This window comes from Chelonia mydas, chromosome 9 (genome assembly GCF_015237465.2).
Source record: "Chelonia mydas isolate rCheMyd1 chromosome 9, rCheMyd1.pri.v2, whole genome shotgun sequence".
Taxonomy (NCBI): domain Eukaryota; kingdom Metazoa; phylum Chordata; order Testudines; family Cheloniidae; genus Chelonia; species Chelonia mydas.
Genome location: NC_057855.1, coordinates 16,178,124 through 16,197,372, shown reverse-complemented (window position 1 = coordinate 16,197,372; position 19,249 = coordinate 16,178,124).

The following is a 19,249-nucleotide window of genomic DNA, read 5'->3' as shown; positions in this document are numbered from 1 at the left end:
GACCAAGTCATAAGTGACCTCAGATATCCCGCTTCTGGACTGGTAAAGGTTAATGGTGATGTTTAAAGCTTGAGGAGGGAGAGAAAAGCAGGGATGCTTGCATTAAACTTAAGGTGTGTCTGCTTGCTTTATATCCTACATGCACATGCTTTCTCAATGGAGTGAGAGAGCAGGGATTAAAAAGGGAAGAAATGATGGCCAGTCCCCATGCTGAACCTTTATTGAAGTTTGGAAAAAGTTCAGTTCCCTTTTTCAGTTGCTTCTTGTTCTTGTATAAGGGGGCATTTCCAGGTAGCAAGTGTGCCCCAAAGTGAAACTGAGGGTGAAAACCACTTCACAGTCAGTACCTGCAGCTCTTCTTGTTGAGATGTGGAGGTAATCAGCATTTCTGCCAGCTGTGGTGTGTGTGAATATGAATAATGTTGTCCTCTAATGAGTGACCCACAGAGAGGCTAAGGGATTGTTACTACTAACAGCTGCAGCAATGCTCCTTTGTTTGTGGTGGCCTGTATTTTGGAACTGAAAGCCCAGGGATCTAGTCTTATCCTCCTGACTTCTGTAATAATTGTGTCCGTTTCCTGCAACACACGGATTCCTTACAACTCTCTGGCTCAGGCCCAATATTTGCAGGTCTCCCTGGTGAGAGACTGGTGTTGTGATGCTCCCAGTCTAGCTTTGAAGACTCAGTGGGTTCCAGTAGTTTAACATTTGAATGGAAGGCTGTTTCACTGGACCAAACCACTCGAATTCTGGGGGATGCAACTCTTCCAACATCCATTACTATCACTCTTGTTGTTGGGTCACTTGATTTTATAGACATGGACTAAGTTTTGCCTTAATTTATACCTGTGGAACCCTGGGCAAGTAAGTGGAGATGCATGGATGTAACTGAGAAGCTTACTCTCAAGGGAGAGCCACTCCTCTTGACAGAAATAACTAGGGATGGTCCTGCCTGAAGATCCAGACCCAAATTTTGTGTGTGTGAGGAGTAGGGTTGGAATATGTCTGAATTTTGTAACTGGTCCCTAATTTCTAATAGGCTAAACCAAAACCCTGGATGTGAATGCTAACCTTTGAGGGCAGAATGGGGTGGATATGAACTCCAGATCTGTTTTTTTGTGGCTCAGGCCCATTTCTAATAATTAACCTTTCTGTAGTGCTCTTCAACCTGTTCTGTGACAAAGGAAATAGCAGAATGACTTCAAACACAGTCTCAGCTGAACTGGCACCAACTGCAACAGCTGACCTGCTCCAATAACTCTGCATAGCAATGGCTTTAGGAGAGGAGCTGGAACATACTATGCCCAACGGCATGGAGAATAGAAGTAAATCAGAATGTAATTACAGAGGCTGGAATTAGGGTTAAAACACCATTATAGATGCAATGCCGTATGTTTGGAAGCTGACTCTCTAGAAGAGGAAACCAGTTTATTCTTCCTAATTCTCTACCACCGAATCCAACTGTAAATTTCAGGCTCCACAGCTTGTGCTTCTCTGCATTGCATGTTTTGAACTGGGTGTCCTCTTGTATGAAATGCCTTCTTGCAGCTGATGAGCATCTGCTTAGTACTAGACAAACACCACAAGCTTTATTTCCTGTTTGTTTGGTCTCAGATCCCAGCTTGAATTGAGTATTGCAGCTCCTCACTAAAGGAAATGTAACCATGAAATTTCATGTATTTTTTATTACCTGGAGTTTGCCATTTTAATCTAGTGAATTCCCTTTTTTGATAAAAGGAATGTTACTGTGGAAACCAGATCCAACAGAGAAGGCATCTCCAGCCTGTATATGGACAGATAGGAAATCAATGCGAGAAAAGGGCTTTCAGTCACTGTGCACAGAACATGATGTTAGAATGAAAATTCAGTCCTGAATTCGTAGCTTTTTGAAATGCAGACGAGGTGTCATGCACTGGGGACATTTCTTTGATACTTATATGGACCCCATGACTGTAATCCAAATTTCTCACAATCTTTCATGTGTTTATCCACACAACACTCTTGTGAGATAGGGCAGTGAAGTTATTTTCACTGTACAGATGAGCAAGTGAGGCACAGAGAGACCAACTGACTTGTCCAAGGTCATGCAGGGAATTGAGCTTAAGTCTTCTGAGTCCCAGGGTAGTGCCCCAACCGCAGCAATTCTGCAGCTCCAAGGCAGAAAGAAGCCTTAACGAAGGGAATTTGCAGTATAAACTTATGGGAAAACAAGTAAACAGAGTTTGCGGAAGTGCTATTTTTGAAGCAAGCTTCAAACTGAAATATAGAAGGTGTCATTTTCCAGTATTAGTTGGGGAACAGGAAATAAAACAAAATGGAAAATAGATCTAAGGCTCTAAATCAAAATGAGGATTTATGTGGGGGCTTGCAAGCAAAAACTAGACACTATATCTCAGGGTATGAGAAATACACATGATTTATCGTAAGATATCTCCCTCAAGCATAGTTCAAGTGGACTTAAATGGGTTTCCAATATATCCACTAAAATACAACCCGTCAGCATCAGCTGTGTGTTTATGAACTGTGTGCCTCTCATTATTGTAGTTGAGATTTATTGGGTCCATGAGTGTGCATGCACGTGCATCTTAAGTGTTAAATCTCTTCAAGATTTAGAAGCTCATTGAGCCTTGAACTGATTGAACCCATAAGGCCAAATTCTACCCTGCAGTACACCCTGTGTGTCCCCACTGAAGACAATGAGCATTGCTCCTGTGCAACTGAGGGCAGAATTGGAGCCATAGATTGTCTCGTGGTCAAATTACACAAGATTAGAGAGTATGACATCAGTTATAACCATGGTTTTTGGATAGATGAGGTACTGGTAATTGAATATAGAACTGCTAACCTCTAGGCTACTAGATCATATCTGTCTTGGCTTGTAGAAGAGCACCCAACACCTTGAGAAATGGCTCTGAAGTGTACTACCTATTTCAGAATGTATGCCCCTTGGCTCCATCTTCCCCTGTGTTCTGTCTCACACCAACCATGCTGAATATAACATTAGTGCAAGTAATGCAGCCACAGCAAGGGGCAACTAAAGCTATTATTACTTCATTCCTAGTACAGAGAAACAGCTCCATTGTATTTTAATGATCTCCTCTAGAGTTAGTTCTAAGGATCAGATACCAATACCCTTGTTTGCAACAAGAAGTACCTTATTCCAGCAGCAGTCACAATCCAGTTTACTCCAAAGTATGGAGCAAGGTGCTACTCCGTGTGAGCAAAGGATCAAAATCTTACCCTAAAAGACAACTGGTCACTTTGGACTAGATTCTTGAACTGTCACTCCTACTTTGTAGTACCTTACTTTACAAGTAGTCCTGATTTCAAGGTGCTACTCAACATGAGTAAAGATGGCAAAATATAGCCATTCAGTGCCCCAGTGTTTTTTTTTTCTTTTTCCCCCAGTCTAGTGCCTCCCTAGTCAGATGTCCAGAGTGAAGAGTTCAGAATGATGCTGTCTGGGCTACGGAATAGACATGTCCGCAGCTTGGATGTTCTAATTTGATTGTGCACATGACTGTATCATGAAAAAGTTTTAGTTACCAAGTGGAAGTCCTGATACCTAATTTCACAGTGATCTGTAATAGATGGTTAGAGTGCTTTAGTGAGATTTTGCAAAAGAATAAACATTCATCTCACAAGTAGAATGAAAAACTAATAGAGGTGTTTTCCATTATATGGAATCTTCCTCCTCCTCCTTCTATTATAAGAATTAGAAGTGAATCTGTAAGGATAAATCTCACTTTATCTTAATCTGTTAGTCCACTCTGGTAGCTAAACTGTGTGTCACTATTTGAGATGGGCCTGAGTTGTGAAGTCTGGATTAAGATGAATTTCCCTCTTTTGAGGGTGGCTAGATCTGGTGTTCTGGATCAGCTCATTAGTGAGAGAGAGAGAAGCACCAGTTTCAAATTTTCCATCCAGACCTGAGTCTAAGTTGCCCCAAAGATTGAAAAGGGTTGTGGGGACAGGTTCAGATCTAATATTCCATTTCAAGCCCCTGTCGTCTTGTAATTTATAAATCTCAAATTTATTGTAATGGAAAAAAATAACTGTTTTAAAGGGTTGACTTTGGAAATATCAGTGGAAGAAACTTGTGTAACTTTTTTTTACGGATTCAATCCTCAGCCTTTCTTTAAGGTTCTCTTAGCTAATGAATCCAAATCCCTGTTGGTTTTTCCTGTGTGGTAGGCATCATTATAAAATGGGCATTTCCTGGGATAGCTAATTTAATGCAGTATTCCCATTCTAAATAGAGAGAACATTGCCACATGTGGTGTACCTTTACTGTGTTATTTGCAACACCCACATTTTCAGGGCACCCGTTGCGAGACAATTGTCTTGTTTCTTAATTTAATGGACTAAATACATCAGTACACAATGCACGTGCCCTTATCCAGATGGATGGAATTATCTTGCCTATCTCATCAAGTGTAAATACATAAGATTGTCACTGGCAAAGTCTCAGTAATTACAGCATAGTAAAATCCAACCAACAGACCACTTATATTTGCAAATCACTAACCAATGAAAATGTAACCATAACACACACATGCTGCATAGCTAAAACTTGGTTTGCAAGTGATTTTATACACCTATTTGCTTATGTATTTTGGATACCATAATTTCCTTTAATGAATGACACTTACAGTAACTGAAATTAAATGTGGTTGTCTTGACCTATAAATGTAACAGGCAGAAAGAGGATGTGTAAAAACCCCATTACAAGTAGTTTATTATAGGTAGTTTTTTGATCCACATAGTGGTCTTACTGACAACTCCATATTCTCTCAATCTTAGTATAGTATATTTCAATGAGTTCAAGTGGAAAACCAGTCATGGTGGGGGGGTGGGGTTAGTCCTGCCTACAGATAAAGAGAAGCCTAGAGCTTGTTCCAAGCAATCTACATGGTCAAGTAAGAGGCCTCTTCCACTTAAGGGCAAATTTTCCCAAGAGCTCAGAAGCTGATTTTCAAAGAATAAGCTCCCACAACTGGGGCTGAATTTTTATAAGAGCTCAGTTCCCATGTAGGCATCTAATTAAGGGACAGACCTTAATTGCAGCACCCAGCAGCTCCCATTGTGACACTTTGTGGCCATACTTTCAGAAGAGCTCAGCACTATTTTTTTGACATCCGGCCCGTACTGTAAGGCACCTGGGATTAACTCCACTTCAGTAGCTTTCATCCTATGGCTGTGAGGCTTGGGTTAATTTTATTATTCCTCTCTCACCCAATCCAATATCATTCTTTTAGAATAAATGTCTTTATTTTAGAGACTGTTAATCTGGCCACCTCTCATAGGTAGTATTACATTGGGAAATAAAAGATTGGTCTCCTCAGAAGGAGTGGATGGATCAAGTTTCCTAGACACTGCCCACTACTCACTCCTTGAGGCCTGGACCCCCTCCTCATTTTGAAAGAGAATGAGCAGGAAATCATGTTTACGTTTCCTCTGTCTGAGATGTTTGGGTTTTTATCCCCCCTGTAGGAATGGATGACTATGGTCCTTTGGGTGCTGAGCACTCTTGTTTTGTGTTGGAGTCAAGGGAAGCCTAGGGCATTTGGTACCTCACAGGAGGTATTTCACCATTTGTAAGATCAGGTCTGAAGTAACTTTTCCAAAGCCACAGAGGGAGTTGGTATTGATCCTTGCATTAAGAGCCATACTTCTCTTTTACCAGAAGAAATGGAAAGCGGCCCACAAGGATGTTCCAATTTTTAGTCAGAATGTTTTGGGCTTTTTAACATCTGAAAGTTTACTCAAATTAAGAGATGCCAATTCTGGGCCTGAGAAGCAAAGTGCTAGTCTCCTCAGCTCCCATTGACTTAATTGGGAGGTAAGGGGTCTCAGTGTGTCATGGGTCAGTTCCCAGACTGCTGCACTGGGCAATTGGGGTGGGGGGAGGCAAATATAGTGCCCATCTTTAAAAAAGGGAAGAAGAAGAATCCAGGGAACTACAGACTGGTCAGCCTCACCTCAGTCCCTGGAAAAATCATGGAGCAGGTCCTCAAGGAATCCATTTTGAAGCACTTGGAGGAGAGGAAGGTGGTCAGGAACAGTCCACATGGATTCACCAAGAATAAGTCATGCCTGGCCAACTTGATTGCCTTCTATGATGAGATAATTGGCTCTGTGGATATGGGGAAAGCAGTGGACATATGTCTTGACTTTAGCAAAGATTTTGATATGGTCTCCACAGTATTCCTGCCAGCAAGTTAAAGTATGGATTGGATGAATGGACTATAAGATGGATAGAAAGCTGGTTAGATCATCAGGCTCAATGGGTAGTGATCAATGGCTCGATGTCTAGTTGGCAGCTGGTATCAAGCGGAGTGCTCTTGGGGTTGGTCCTGGGGCCAGTTTTGTTCAACAAGTTCATTAATGATCTGGATGATGAGATGGTTTGCACCCTCAGCAAGTTTGCAGCTGACACTAAACTTGGGGGAGAGGTAGATATGCTAGAGGGTGGGGATATGGCACAGAGTGACCTAGACAAATTGCAGGATTGGGCTAAAAGAAATCTGAGGTTCAACAAGAAGTACAGAGTCCTACACTTCAGACAGAAGAATCCCATGCTCTGCTACAGGCTGGGGACCGACTGGCCAAGTGGCAGTTCTGCAGAAAAGCACCTGGGGATTACAGTGGATGAGAAGCTGGATATGAGTCAACAGTGTGCCCTTGTTGCCAAGAAGGCTAACGGCATATTGGGCTCCATAAGTAGGAGCATTGCCAGCAGATTGAGGGACATGATCATTCCCCTCTATCAGCACTGGTGAGGCCACATCTGGAGTATTGTGTCCAGTTTTGCGCCCCCCCCACTACAGAAAGGATGTGGACAAATTGGAGAGAGTCCAGCAGAGTGCAACGAAAATGATTAGGGGCCTGAGGCACATGACTTACCTGACTAATCAGAGGAGAGGCTGAGGGAACTGCGTTGTTTAGTCTGCAGAAGAGAAGAGTGAGGGGGGATTTGATAGCAGTCTTCAACTACCTGAAAGGGGGTTCCAAAGAAGTTGGAGCTCAGCTGTTCTCAGTGGTGGCAGATGACTGAACAAGGAGAGTTGCAGTGGGGTGAGGTCTAGGTTGGATATTAGGAAAAACTATTTCACTAGAAGAATGGTGAAGCATTGGAATGGATTACTTAGGGAGGTGGTGGAATCTCCATCCTTAGAGGTTTTTAAGGCCTGGCTTGACAAAGCCCTGTCTGGGATGATTTAGTTGGGGTTGGCCCTGCTTTGAGCAGGGAGTTGGACTAGATGACCTCCTGGGGTCTCTTCCAACCCTAGTATCCTATGATTCTAGGATTGGGCCTGCAGTTCAGATAATCAGTCATTCTATGTGAAACTGATTTAATGATACTATTAAGACTGAAGTACCAACAAGCGAAATGGAGGAGACCCACTAATACAGCATCATTAACTCTGCATTGGTGGGTCTGGTAGTAATGGCAGCTGCCATTACATCTTTTAAGTGTTAGCTCACTCCTGGAGAATGCTGTGTGGTGATAAAACCACATTTGCTGCAGTAACTGCACACAGTGGAGACGATACACATACCAGGGCAGATTTTGACCTTTTGCCACATTTGATACTCTTCCCATTTTTCTTAAATTGTGTTTTCACTTTCTTGATTTTTTTTTCTCTAATTCTGTTCACAGTAAGGGGATATGTTTATGGCCTCTAAACATCTCTTAGGGTAAGAGAAGGGTCTGAATTTTTCAACTTCGGATGCAAAGAGAGGTGCTACCCCTACATCTATTTTTATTTATACAATACCTTTATCTCTTATAGCACTTTTCATCAACTGAGCTCAACATGCATTACAAAGGAGGTCAGTACCATTATCCTCATCTTACTGATTGGGAAACTGAGCAGCAGAGAGGGGCAGTGATTTGCTCAAGCATCAGAGCCAGAAATAAAGCTCAGCTCTTCAGAGTCTTAGTCCAGCCGCTGTAGTATGCTTCATCTCTCTAGATGGGTGGTTGTATTGTAACAAATTGAGTTACAATGAATCATAATCAGGTTTGTGGCCAATAATTCCACTGTCCAAATTATTTCAATTTGAGCCTGCATCATCACAAATAACTTTATGAAAAGTAATGTTCCTGTTCTGTACGTAATTTCCAAACATCCTTATCTGAGCTGACAATTATGGGGAAGTCAGTATGCTGGGGATAGTTAACTCCTATGCATAAAAACCCTCAGTGCTTCAATGTTGCAATATAAGGTTAAATTAAAATCCTGTTCCTGATGCATACTACCTGGTTAGATATGAATCATTAGTATAAAAACAAATTTCCCAATTATACTTTAATTGTGAGAATGCAATGAATTTTGTACAGTTATTTTATCTTGGTTTATGTCCGCGCCCTCTCTGTTTTGAGGCTGTCGCCAATGCTATCTTTGCAGCTGGTAAAGGGGGTGGTTGGTGTATGGAGCTAATATTTAGCAATGTTCCCAACCCCAAATTGAAGTACAATAGGCGTGTATGTAAAAATGGTGCATCATTCAGATGCTATACTATTTGCTAACAAAGGCAAATAGTATAACATTAGCAAAAATCATCCGTAGTAGTAGTAGTGATGATTTTGTTGCTGCCAATCCATCATTCTGTAGTAGGTGGTTCACATAAACATGCCATACTAAAACAGATAAAAATAAAAGGCTAAATTTTCAGAAGATCCTCTTAGCTTGTGCCTGCAAAATTTGTGTATTGCGCAAGTGGGTACTTATTCCTTCCATTAGCTACAGGGTTTGAATACATAAACTGGTATGGGCACAAATTTTGCAAATCTCATTTAAGAGGCTTCTGTGAAAATCTGATCCATAAAAAACACATTAAAGCATAAAAATCACATCATTAGTTACCGAAGTGAGTGTGTTTCTACAGGTGTTTACACTAGTTTAGCTAAATCAGTTTAAAAATCACTTCAAGTTAAAATGATGCCATTTCTGTGGGTAGACAAAATCTGAGTGTCCAAAACTTGGCCCTTTCCTGGGGTTTGGAAAGGATAATGTAAAATCAATAATCTCCCATAAACCTTAACCTCAACTTCCTCTGAACTAGTGTTCCTAGAGTTTTCCCTCTAGGATTTCCTCTCTCCTAGCTCCTTAGTTTCCTCTCCTTAGAGAGGCAGGCTTAGTTACCAAGTGGAGTTTTAGTTTTTATTATTATTCTAGTAGTGCCTCGGGACCAACTGAGAACAGGGCCCCATTGTGCTAGGCACTGTACAAGCACAGCTAATGAGCTGCAGCTGCCAGCAGAACGTGGCCACTTTCTGTAGGGGTTCTAACATCTGCTGCAAACAAGGTGAATCAACAGACAAACCCTACCACCTTGATACCAGAGGGAATTCACAGCTAAAAACATTAATAGAAATAAATCATGCAAGTTCTCGGCTCCACTTAGTGGGCAAAGAACAAACAGCACTTTTCAAATTACCAAATTATAAAAAAGGTTTATTAGAAGAATGCAGCTTATCAGCATGTAACAAATAGCTTCTCTTTCTCCCTGTAAGACCATTTTGAAGTTCTGGCAAATCAGGATTGGGTCTATGGAAAGTTGAGTGAGCTGCTGAATGGAATTACCTGCCATCTTTTGGCTTTCTTCATGGAGCTGACTAAGAAATAGCTCTGAATAGATTTTTTTTTTTCTGCTGAATAAAGATCATTTAATTAAACCAGTAAAAAATGTAACTATGGCCTTCTCTGCAGCTTCTGTGACACTTGCATGCTTGGCTCTCACACTAATGATAAAAGCAGAGGAACTCTGACTTTGGTGGATTGATTCTAGAGTCACACCTTATGACTGAGAACAGAATCTGGCGCAGTATGTCCGTAAAATGCCGTGGGCACTAAATAGCAATAGGTAGGCTTGACTCAAGAGGAGGTTCTGAATATGGCCCAGATCCTGCACGATGCTGATCATCCTCACCTCCCAAACTCTGCAGCAAAAGCTGAGGTTGCACAAAAGTTTCCCGGACATTCTCATGGTCCTTAATAAGAACATCAGTTTTAAAACTGTGATCTTGTCTGGTGAAATCTCTCTGAACAGTCATCTTGACAGATTAAGGGCATGTCAGGGATTTCCCTACACCCCCTCAGTTTTGTGAACTAGTTACATGCAGTGTTGCCAATTTAGTGATTGTTTGGGAATGTGAATTGAAATTGAAACATAATACACTGTATATGCTTTTAAAGTGTGTATCTGATAAAGTATAATAGATTTGAAAAGTATGAACACAGACTAGCTTCCTTATACAGCTGTTGCTCTTATGACCATGTCAGTGCATTCATTTCGGTGATGTTGGCCAACCTAATAATTTCAAATTATGATTTGTAAGCAAAGTCTAAATGAACTCTCCCTGACAGCCAGTGATGGGCTGGGGGGAAAGGCTTCAAGACCAGACTGTATTTACATTCACACCTAATCTACTAGGTATCCAGCACACAGAGCTGTGTTGCCCAAGTGATAGATTTTGGCTGGGGTTGGGTTACAAATCACTTGAATGGGGCAGGGTAAAGAAATGTTGTTCGTTTTTTGTATGAGTAAAGGGCAGTAGAACTGTACTTAGCCTGTGCTGACTGAGGGCATCAAAAGAGAGGGTGGGGGCAGGTGTTTTGCTTGATGGTCTGCCTGAGTCACAAGTCCTATTTGATGTGCCCCTCTCCACTGTTTAAAGACAGAGCTGATTAGGCTCCATAGATAGTCTTTTGTTCTGTTAAGTGACCACTACAGCTGAAATCACTGAAAATCAGGTCTAAGCACTTAGACCTGCTGTGGGACAGTGTTTCTGTGGAAGAGACGGCCCAGTCTGCACTAGCCGCAAGGTTCCCCCACTGAGAGCTCAGCTGAAATCACTGAGAGCTGGGTGGAACCTCAAGAGACCAACTAGCAGAGGTCACAGTGGCAGATGGCAGCAGAAGGTGATGGCGCAGGGCCATTGGCAACAGAGCAATGGAGTGAATGGTGGCACAACAAACAATAGGGGCCAGAGCGAACAGTGAGCAGCTGGAGGAACGAGCAAGGTGCCTTTTGCCCCCCACCTGGGATGTGAACTCATGTGAAAGCACCTCTGAACTCAGTCTCCACTGACCAAGGACAACACCGGTGAGCGTTAATGGGGCTGTTAAGAATGTTGGAGACACATGTGAACAAACACGGCTGTGGCATCATACTTTCTATTTAAGCAAGAGATGCCACACGCTACAAACTGGAGGCCAATGTTAAGTGCATTGTCACTTGTTCATCCTGAAGTTGAACACTGGTTCTGAACAAGACCAGCAAATGCTCACTATCTTTCTGCAAGAAACTCAACTGACTGGCTAGAAGCATTTGGTGCAACAGCGAAAGACTCAACAGTTGAAAAAGTGAAGAATTCTCTCACCACATTCAAAAAATTTGTATACATGGCTGATGAATGCACCAATACAAATGGTCATCAAGTATTAAGTCATTGTGTATGTTATCTTGATGTCAGTGGTAGGCCAGTAGATGCATTTCTAAATGTTCAAGTTATAGAAGACAGATTGGCTGCATCTGTGACAACCCACATCTTAGAGTTAAATGCTTGTCAATGGGACCCCAAACAGATGGCTGCTTGTGCATTTGATGGAGCTGCAAATTTCTCTGGAAGACATGGTGGAGTACAAGCTTTGCTCAAAGAAAAGTGTAACCCTAATCTCCTATACACACTGCAGAGGCCATCTACTCCAACTAGCACTAGTACAAGCTGCAGACTCTTCAAAAAACATTAAAGCTATAAATGTCTTCATGATATTCTTTTTTCAGCAAGAGTCCAAAAAGACTGAATATCTTGGAAAATGTAGATCAAATTAGCCCAACCTGGGAAAACCCACTGGCTTTCTCACGAGTGAGATGTCTTAAAATCCTTGGCTGTCTTAAAATTACTCCAGCCATTATCACTGGCTTTGGAAAGTATCTACCAAGATGGGATGGATCTAAGTAGTGAGGCTGGTGGATTACTTTTTCTACTAAGTTCAGAGAAGACTGCCATTCTCTCTTGTAAGTCTACTGTTACTTGGGTCATTAAACAATGCCATCCAGGCATCTGCTACAACAGTAATAGATCTTTGTCCAGCAATAGAAGCTACATTTGGATCAATCGGAGAGCTATCCATTGAAAAAGTACTGGAAGAAGCAAAGACTTCAGTCCAGAAGTTGACTAATGAAGGCATTTGTATTGAATCCTTAAGTGAAGAGGACAAGAAGTGTTTAAGACAACTGAAAGTACACAGACTTGATTCTTAAAAATCAACAACAGCGACTTCTAGATTCTACTCAACCTCTATGTAGCTTTTACAGATCCCTGTCTTATAAAAGACCTCCAGTTGAGTGGAGTGAGGCACTACCAGAAATGGGGCTGCCGTGTGCTCAGGACAGAACAGAGAATTTGAATACAGAGTGGAATATCTTTTGACGAATGAATGAAGATTTGACTTCTTTTTTTATCACTAGTGGCTCGACCTGATCTTTATGCTATGTTTCCTGGGCTGAAAGAAGTAGGAATTCATCTCTTGCTACTCCCAGTCACAACAGCTACAGTTGAAGCATTTCTTTTTAATCATTTGAATAGAATTGTTGTGTTTTGAAAGAAGTCACCTTCTGCCGGATCATATGAATGAACTAATGAGCATATCAATTGAAGGCCTGGAAGTTCCAGATACACGAGAAGGCACCAAAGATAGATGAATGCATTGCATTCAAGAAGTTCATTAACAGAGTTGTGCAAAATTATATCAAGAAACCAAGAAGGATGTAGTGCTTCATAGAAGGCTTGAGTAGCCAACTTTAATTTGTGTGATTTTAAAATCTAATAATGGTCATGAAGCATTTTTTCAGTTTTTTACTATGGTGCCATACAGCCCACCTTCACCCTCAGTCTGACCCCCCCCCCCTTAATTTCAATTCTTGGGGAAAACACTGGGGCATGTCCTTCCATAAAATTTCCACTGGGTACATGCTGTAATTTTCACCTGAATAGCTGGCTTCCAGATCTAGCATATTTTGACCTTTTGGCATTTCATTAAAGAAAATGTTTGATATGGTTTAAGTGTCCCCTAGTGTGATTTCAGTTCAGCTGTGCCAGATACTCCTCAAAGCACTTTCTGTCCAATTAGATAAACACAGCTCCCTCTGTGACTAAGTCTAGTTAAGTGGAAGATAAAGCAGAAGATCAAAACCTAGCTTTCAAATACCCCTAATTTCAGTCCCAGAGTTCCCTATGCTCCACAGAGATTTAGTGTCAATAGTAAAAGTGAGGGGACAATTGTTTACATCAGAAATTAAAGAATCATGAAACTGAGGTTAGAGAGAGTAACTTACACAAGGGATGAATCCCACAGCATTTTTAAGCTTCCTCCATGAATAATTTTAAAAACAAAACTCATTAAGGAAATTCTGAAAAATTAAAGTGCACATGCAGCCATGGATACAGATCGGTAATAACGTACAATAGATTTGTGTTTTTGTGCTACCTTGGAAATCCATAGTCACATACTGCTAGAGAAGAGACTCTGCCACACTGGATCAGTGGGAATGATGTTCCCCACCACAATCAGTAGGACTTAGGTGACTAAATACCTTTCAGGATCTGGTCTTAAATGGCTTGAGAGGTGATTGGAGGACTCTCTTTTTTGTAAGACTAAGATTCCAACCAGTTCATAATCATAGAATATCAGGGTTGGAAGGGACCTCAGGAGGTCATCTAGTCCAACCCCCTGCTCAAAGCAGGACCAATCCCCAATTTTTGCCCCAGATCCCTAAATGGTCCCCTCAAGGATTGAACTCACAACCCTGGGTTTAGCAGGCCAATGCTCAAACCACTGAGCTATCCCTCCCCCACATAACATGAAATCTCAGGTAATCACAGCACATGTTAGAGTAGCACCAAAGTGCCAGATCTTTGCTTTGAGTCTAGTCCAGGGCAGGCTGCAATTACCAGAGGCATCCTCGGTCAAGTCATTTGTTTTGCTCTTGTCCCATTCCTCTTATCATTTCCTTTCTGATCCTTACTGCATATTTTTTTATTATGATTATTCCTGGATATGGCACAGTCACTCTTTAGCTTTAAAGACAGTGCACCAGACTCCTAAACAGCTGCTGTTCCCAAGACTCAATATTTTCCCAGCTTCAATCCTGTTCCAAAGTTGGCACCTTGCCGGGGAGGGGCCCAGGCCATCAGTTGCCAGGTGACAGGGTGTCAGCCATTCTCTGTGCAGACAGCATCACACCTGCCTAGGGCTCTGCAACAATCACACACCCTTATCCTACCACCTAGATGCTTAAGAAATGCATAGAGGAAACTGAGGCTCCCACACAGTATTCAGAGAAAACATTAAGAACATTCCCACTTTGTCACACTGGAGGAGGGGCAGCTCAGTGCAGAGAGAGACCCAAAAAATGGGCTAGAATCAGGGAGAAGGTAGGTACCCGCTCTATGTGGGTGGTGGGGGGGGTCCTGTTTACCTCCTTCCCCAGCCCTGCCATGCTTGCAGTTTACCCCGGCCCCTCCCTTGCTCCAGGAACCAACCCTAGCTCCTGCCCCACTGTGCTTTTGCCCCCAGCCCTTTTTACAATAATTCCCCAGGGGGCCCACAAAAAGTTAATCCGGCCCTGACTGTGCAGGATCAAGTTGATTGGTACATAATACCACACATGGCAAGCCATTGTTTACACACATACATGGTTTTACTTTGCATGACAGAAACATTTCAACTTCTTGTATTGTTCTCTGCTTCTAACTGTCCACTCAGAAGCACAATAATGCTAGAAATCCTAACCATCAATACATTTGTTGTGTTGTGGTGCATTTCCATATATGTAATATGAAAGTGTGTGTTTTATATTTCTCAATATTCCTGTATAGGAAAATGAATTAATAAGCTGATTGCTGGGTTTTGCTAGCATGTTTTTTTAATAGCCTCATAAATTATTCTGTACTTTCCATACTCCTCTCTGTAAGACAGAGGAAAGCTTGCTCTGCTCTGAACCCTTCTAGTCATCTCTCATAGACTTGATGCATGTTCATTATTTATTTTCTACCAGAATGCAATGCTCCCCAGGCTAAATAACATAGTTTCTTTGTGCCAAGTGGTTAACAATTTCCGGGGAGAGGGGAATGAACACAATGGTGTGGGGTTATCCGCTCTTTTGGACATGAATAAACAAGGTTTTAAATACTACAAATGGATATAAATATATCGTGTGCTGGGGCAGTTTCAGACTTGACCTCTGCTGTGTTCCCCTTTCCCCGGAACGTCTGAAATCATACAGTGAGCATAACTAAACCTCACAAATAGTGCCAGTGGATTTTTCATCCTTTTTACCATTCTGGTGCCTGGTTCATCCTGCAATATCGTTTTAGGAGCTTTGCATTCGTGTAGGTGTCTGGCTGTTAGGTTATTTTATTAAGGTGCATATCAGATAGGCTGCTGTAAAGTTTCCTGACACTCTCCGAGGTAATACTGTTATCCCAAAGTACCCCTGCAGCCTAATGACTGATGGCCACTGTCCTCATTTATCTCTCGCCAGAATTATTCCTCGGTGACTCCTTACTGCCATTTGTTGTAGACAAAGCCTTGTACTTGTAAGCAGATACAACGGAGCAAAGTTCCATCACTCATCATCCAGGGTGCAGAGTGCATGATGTCACCCACCTCCTGCCAAAGTCTCAGCCATTTAACAATCAGCTGGTAAGATGATAGCATTTTCATTAATTGATCTGAAGTAGCTAAATATGAGGATATTTTAGGGGGGGGATTTAACAGTTGCTTTGCCCCCATCTTCCTGAATACGCAGGGAACAAAGAAAGAGACCCATTTTGTCCTGAAATAGCAACAGCTTTATTTCAGTTCTCTTCCTCTGGTCTCTGCAGGACGTTACCGCTCACAAGTCCATGGGAGTTGGGTGCCTAACTCATCTTTGTGTGTTTCTTTGAAAATCTGCCCTTATATCTTCACCACAGCTCTTTGAGGTAGCTAACAAGGTAAAAGAATGACCTTCATTTTGTTTTCCATGGCGATCTAGGGGACAAAGAGGTTAAGTAATTTGTCCAGCCACACAGCTAATCAGTAGCAGAGCCTGAATTAGAGAACTTGGAAGCTCTCAGCCCAGGCTTTTGTCCCCCAGATCCCACTGTCTATCAGCTGGTGGATGTAGCCTCCAAACTTTGGCCCTGATTCAGAAAACCTCTTAGCGAATGCTTACTGTTAATCATGTGAGTCAGTCCTGTTAAAATCAATGGGACTACGAACGGGCTTCAGTGCTTTGGTTAGATTAGGCCCTAAATTATGGCATTGCTTGCCTCCTGGTGACAGCTGATGTCTGAATGCTGATCTCATATTGCAATTTTATGTCCTTTCTGAGTTCTTTAAGCAGTGGGGCTGAAATCACCAATCAAAACACATCTTTTTGTGATTTTAATTATAATTTTCATGTCACAGTGGAACCAGATCTCTTGTGAAAATTAAATCTGTGACTTTAATCGTAAAAGTAATGTGATCCTGGAATGTTTAAGTCATTGTCTATTACTTTACCTAACAAATGCTTTTTTTAAAAAATTGTATTTTTTTTTTGTCAAATGCGCTTATTTTCCTCACCCTTTTTTCTTTTCTTTTCAGTGGCCTAAATATGCATTCAGAAAAGTTCATTTCCAGTCTCATCCCATCTATGTGTGCAGAGAATGCACGGGTATGGATATTTCAGCAGGGCTCGCCTTTCCCTTTCTCTAATGAACCTGATTGTTCTACCTCCGCTAAGGGAATATCTGATCCTTGCTCTAAGGACCACGGCCAAGATTTTCAAAGGGGATAGAGGTTTTGAGTGTCTCAATTTTTGAATACCCACTGAGATACCATAAAGGGGTTTGATTTCCAGAAAGTGCTGAGCACTCACCCTCTGAAAATCAGGCCCCTTTAAAGTGTCTCCAGCTGGGTATCCAAAATCACTAGTCATTTTGAAAATCTTGGTCCAAGTTCCTGATCTCGATAGCAGTTCTCAAAGTCTGAGGACCTAGTTCTCCCATGGCCTGCACCTTATGCAGTCACTTGCATCAGGGCAAAGTAAGTGTGAAACACTCATTCTACATCTTCTTTCAGCACAAGGTGCAGAACAACAGAGAATCAGGCCCAGAATGTCTCTTCTCCTTTGTGATCCTAGAATGATTGGCTGGCATGCCCTTCAGAGACTGCACACTTTGGGCTAATTTCAAAGAGCTCAGACATAGTGACATAAATTACACATTGGCAAATGGCTAAATGGAACCTTGCTGGTGTAATTTGCTCACTAAGGGGAGATTGACACTGCTGCAATTGAGGCAGCGGGGATCGATTTAGTGGGTCTAGTGAAGACCCGCTAAATCGACGGCAGAGCGCTCTCCAGTCGACCCTGGTACTCCACCTCTCCGAGAAGAGTAAGGTAAGTTCCCTGGAGAGCATCTCCTGTCAACGCAGCGCAGTTAAGACACCAGGGTAAGTCGACCTAGGCAACGTCAACTCCAGCTACGTTATTCACTTAGTGGAAGTGAAAACAACCCCTATGAATAAAATCCTAGTGCTACTGAAGTCCAGTAGCAAAACTGCCATTTGTGACACTATGCCACATATTCTTCATAGAGATATTATTGTGATATGATTATGGCATAACTATGATGTACTTTTTTGCAAGATAGGTCATGTGAGATATTGAAAAGGTTATGATTTACTGAATATGATTATCCTATTTGTATGCATGTATCATTTTGGTATCTGAAGTTAGGAATATTGTCTATGCATCTATTACAAATGTGTTTACACCTGGGGAATGCCCACTAGGCAGAATGCAATCAGTCTAGATGGCTGCCTGGGACAGGCCTTTAAGGAGAACAGTGGGTCTTAGAAGAAGCTAATCTTCCACCGGGGAGCCTTCCTGAGGATACTGCAAACAGCCTCTGGGTCATGGCTGCTATGACCATACGGGGACATGTGACCAAGTCACCTGGTACTGGACTCCATCTTGGAATACCAGTGTTTTTCCGGACGTGGGAACCAAGCTTGGAGACAAAGGATTCCCGTCATAAGCACAAGCTATTTAAGGCAGGGGAGTGATATCTTCGGGGTTTTTCACTGACTCCCCACCCAAAGGAGACTCTTGGAAACACCTGAGGAACAAGGACTGAATTGGGGGAGAAGTGTTGGACCCAGGCTAGAGGGATTTCTAGCCTGTGAAAGAAATACCTGGGGTTTTTAAGCTGCAAGCAAGGGCAGCTGGCCCCTTAAAAATCCCTGCAAGCAGCTTAAATCATCATTTAGGGTGAGAAGTTGCTATTCGTATCCAATCTCTTTAGTATATTAAGATTAGATTGCATTTTTGTTTATTTACTAGGTAATCTGCTTTGATCTGTTAGATTTTAAGTGATTATAAGGGATAGTAATCTTTTGTAGTTCATAAACTTATTTTTGCTTTGTCTAAAACCGGTGTGTAGGAGTCATAACTGGGGGCAGAAAGCTGTATATATTCCCTCCACATGGAGGGAGGGGGTGAATTTCATGAGCTTACGCTGTACAGTTTTCTGTGCAGTGCAAGATGGTATAATTTTGGGTTTACACTCCAGAGGGGGGTGCATGCCTTAGGAACTGGGAGGTGCCTTAGCCAATCCTTCCCAGGCAGAGCTGATCACAGCATCTGTGTGTAGCTGCAGCTGGGTGTGTCCCTACCTGTATGTGTGCTGGAGGGGCTTAAGGGCTTGTCACAGCAGTTCAGTGTAAAGGAAGCCTGGTCAGGTGGGCTTAGTGGTACCTCAGCACCATTGACTTCAGGGAGGCCAGGATTTCACCCTGAGAGCTAAATTCTAACTTTACATCTGCTCCTGGCCCTTTAGGCCCAAAATCTGCACAGGGCGTATTTAGCAGAATTTGGCCAGAACTCATTACAAGGTAGCAATTAGTGTTTAAGGTGGGGGCACTTCTCAGCTGAAACTTTCCATACCTTCTTTGCTTTTTTTCTTTCTTTCTGAGGTTACCTTCTCTTTCAGCCTCACAACTTCTAAATTACACCAATTTAGACCCACTTTCCTCAGTATAATTAACACCATTTTACATCTACTCAGAATGTTGTCCTTTGTCTCTGTGTAACTGGAACCTAGGGATTGATATAAAAATAACAAAAATATGAACAAGGACACTTGACCCAAGGTCTTTAATATAGATTTCCCAGTATGATCCCATATCATGCAATCCAAATAGGA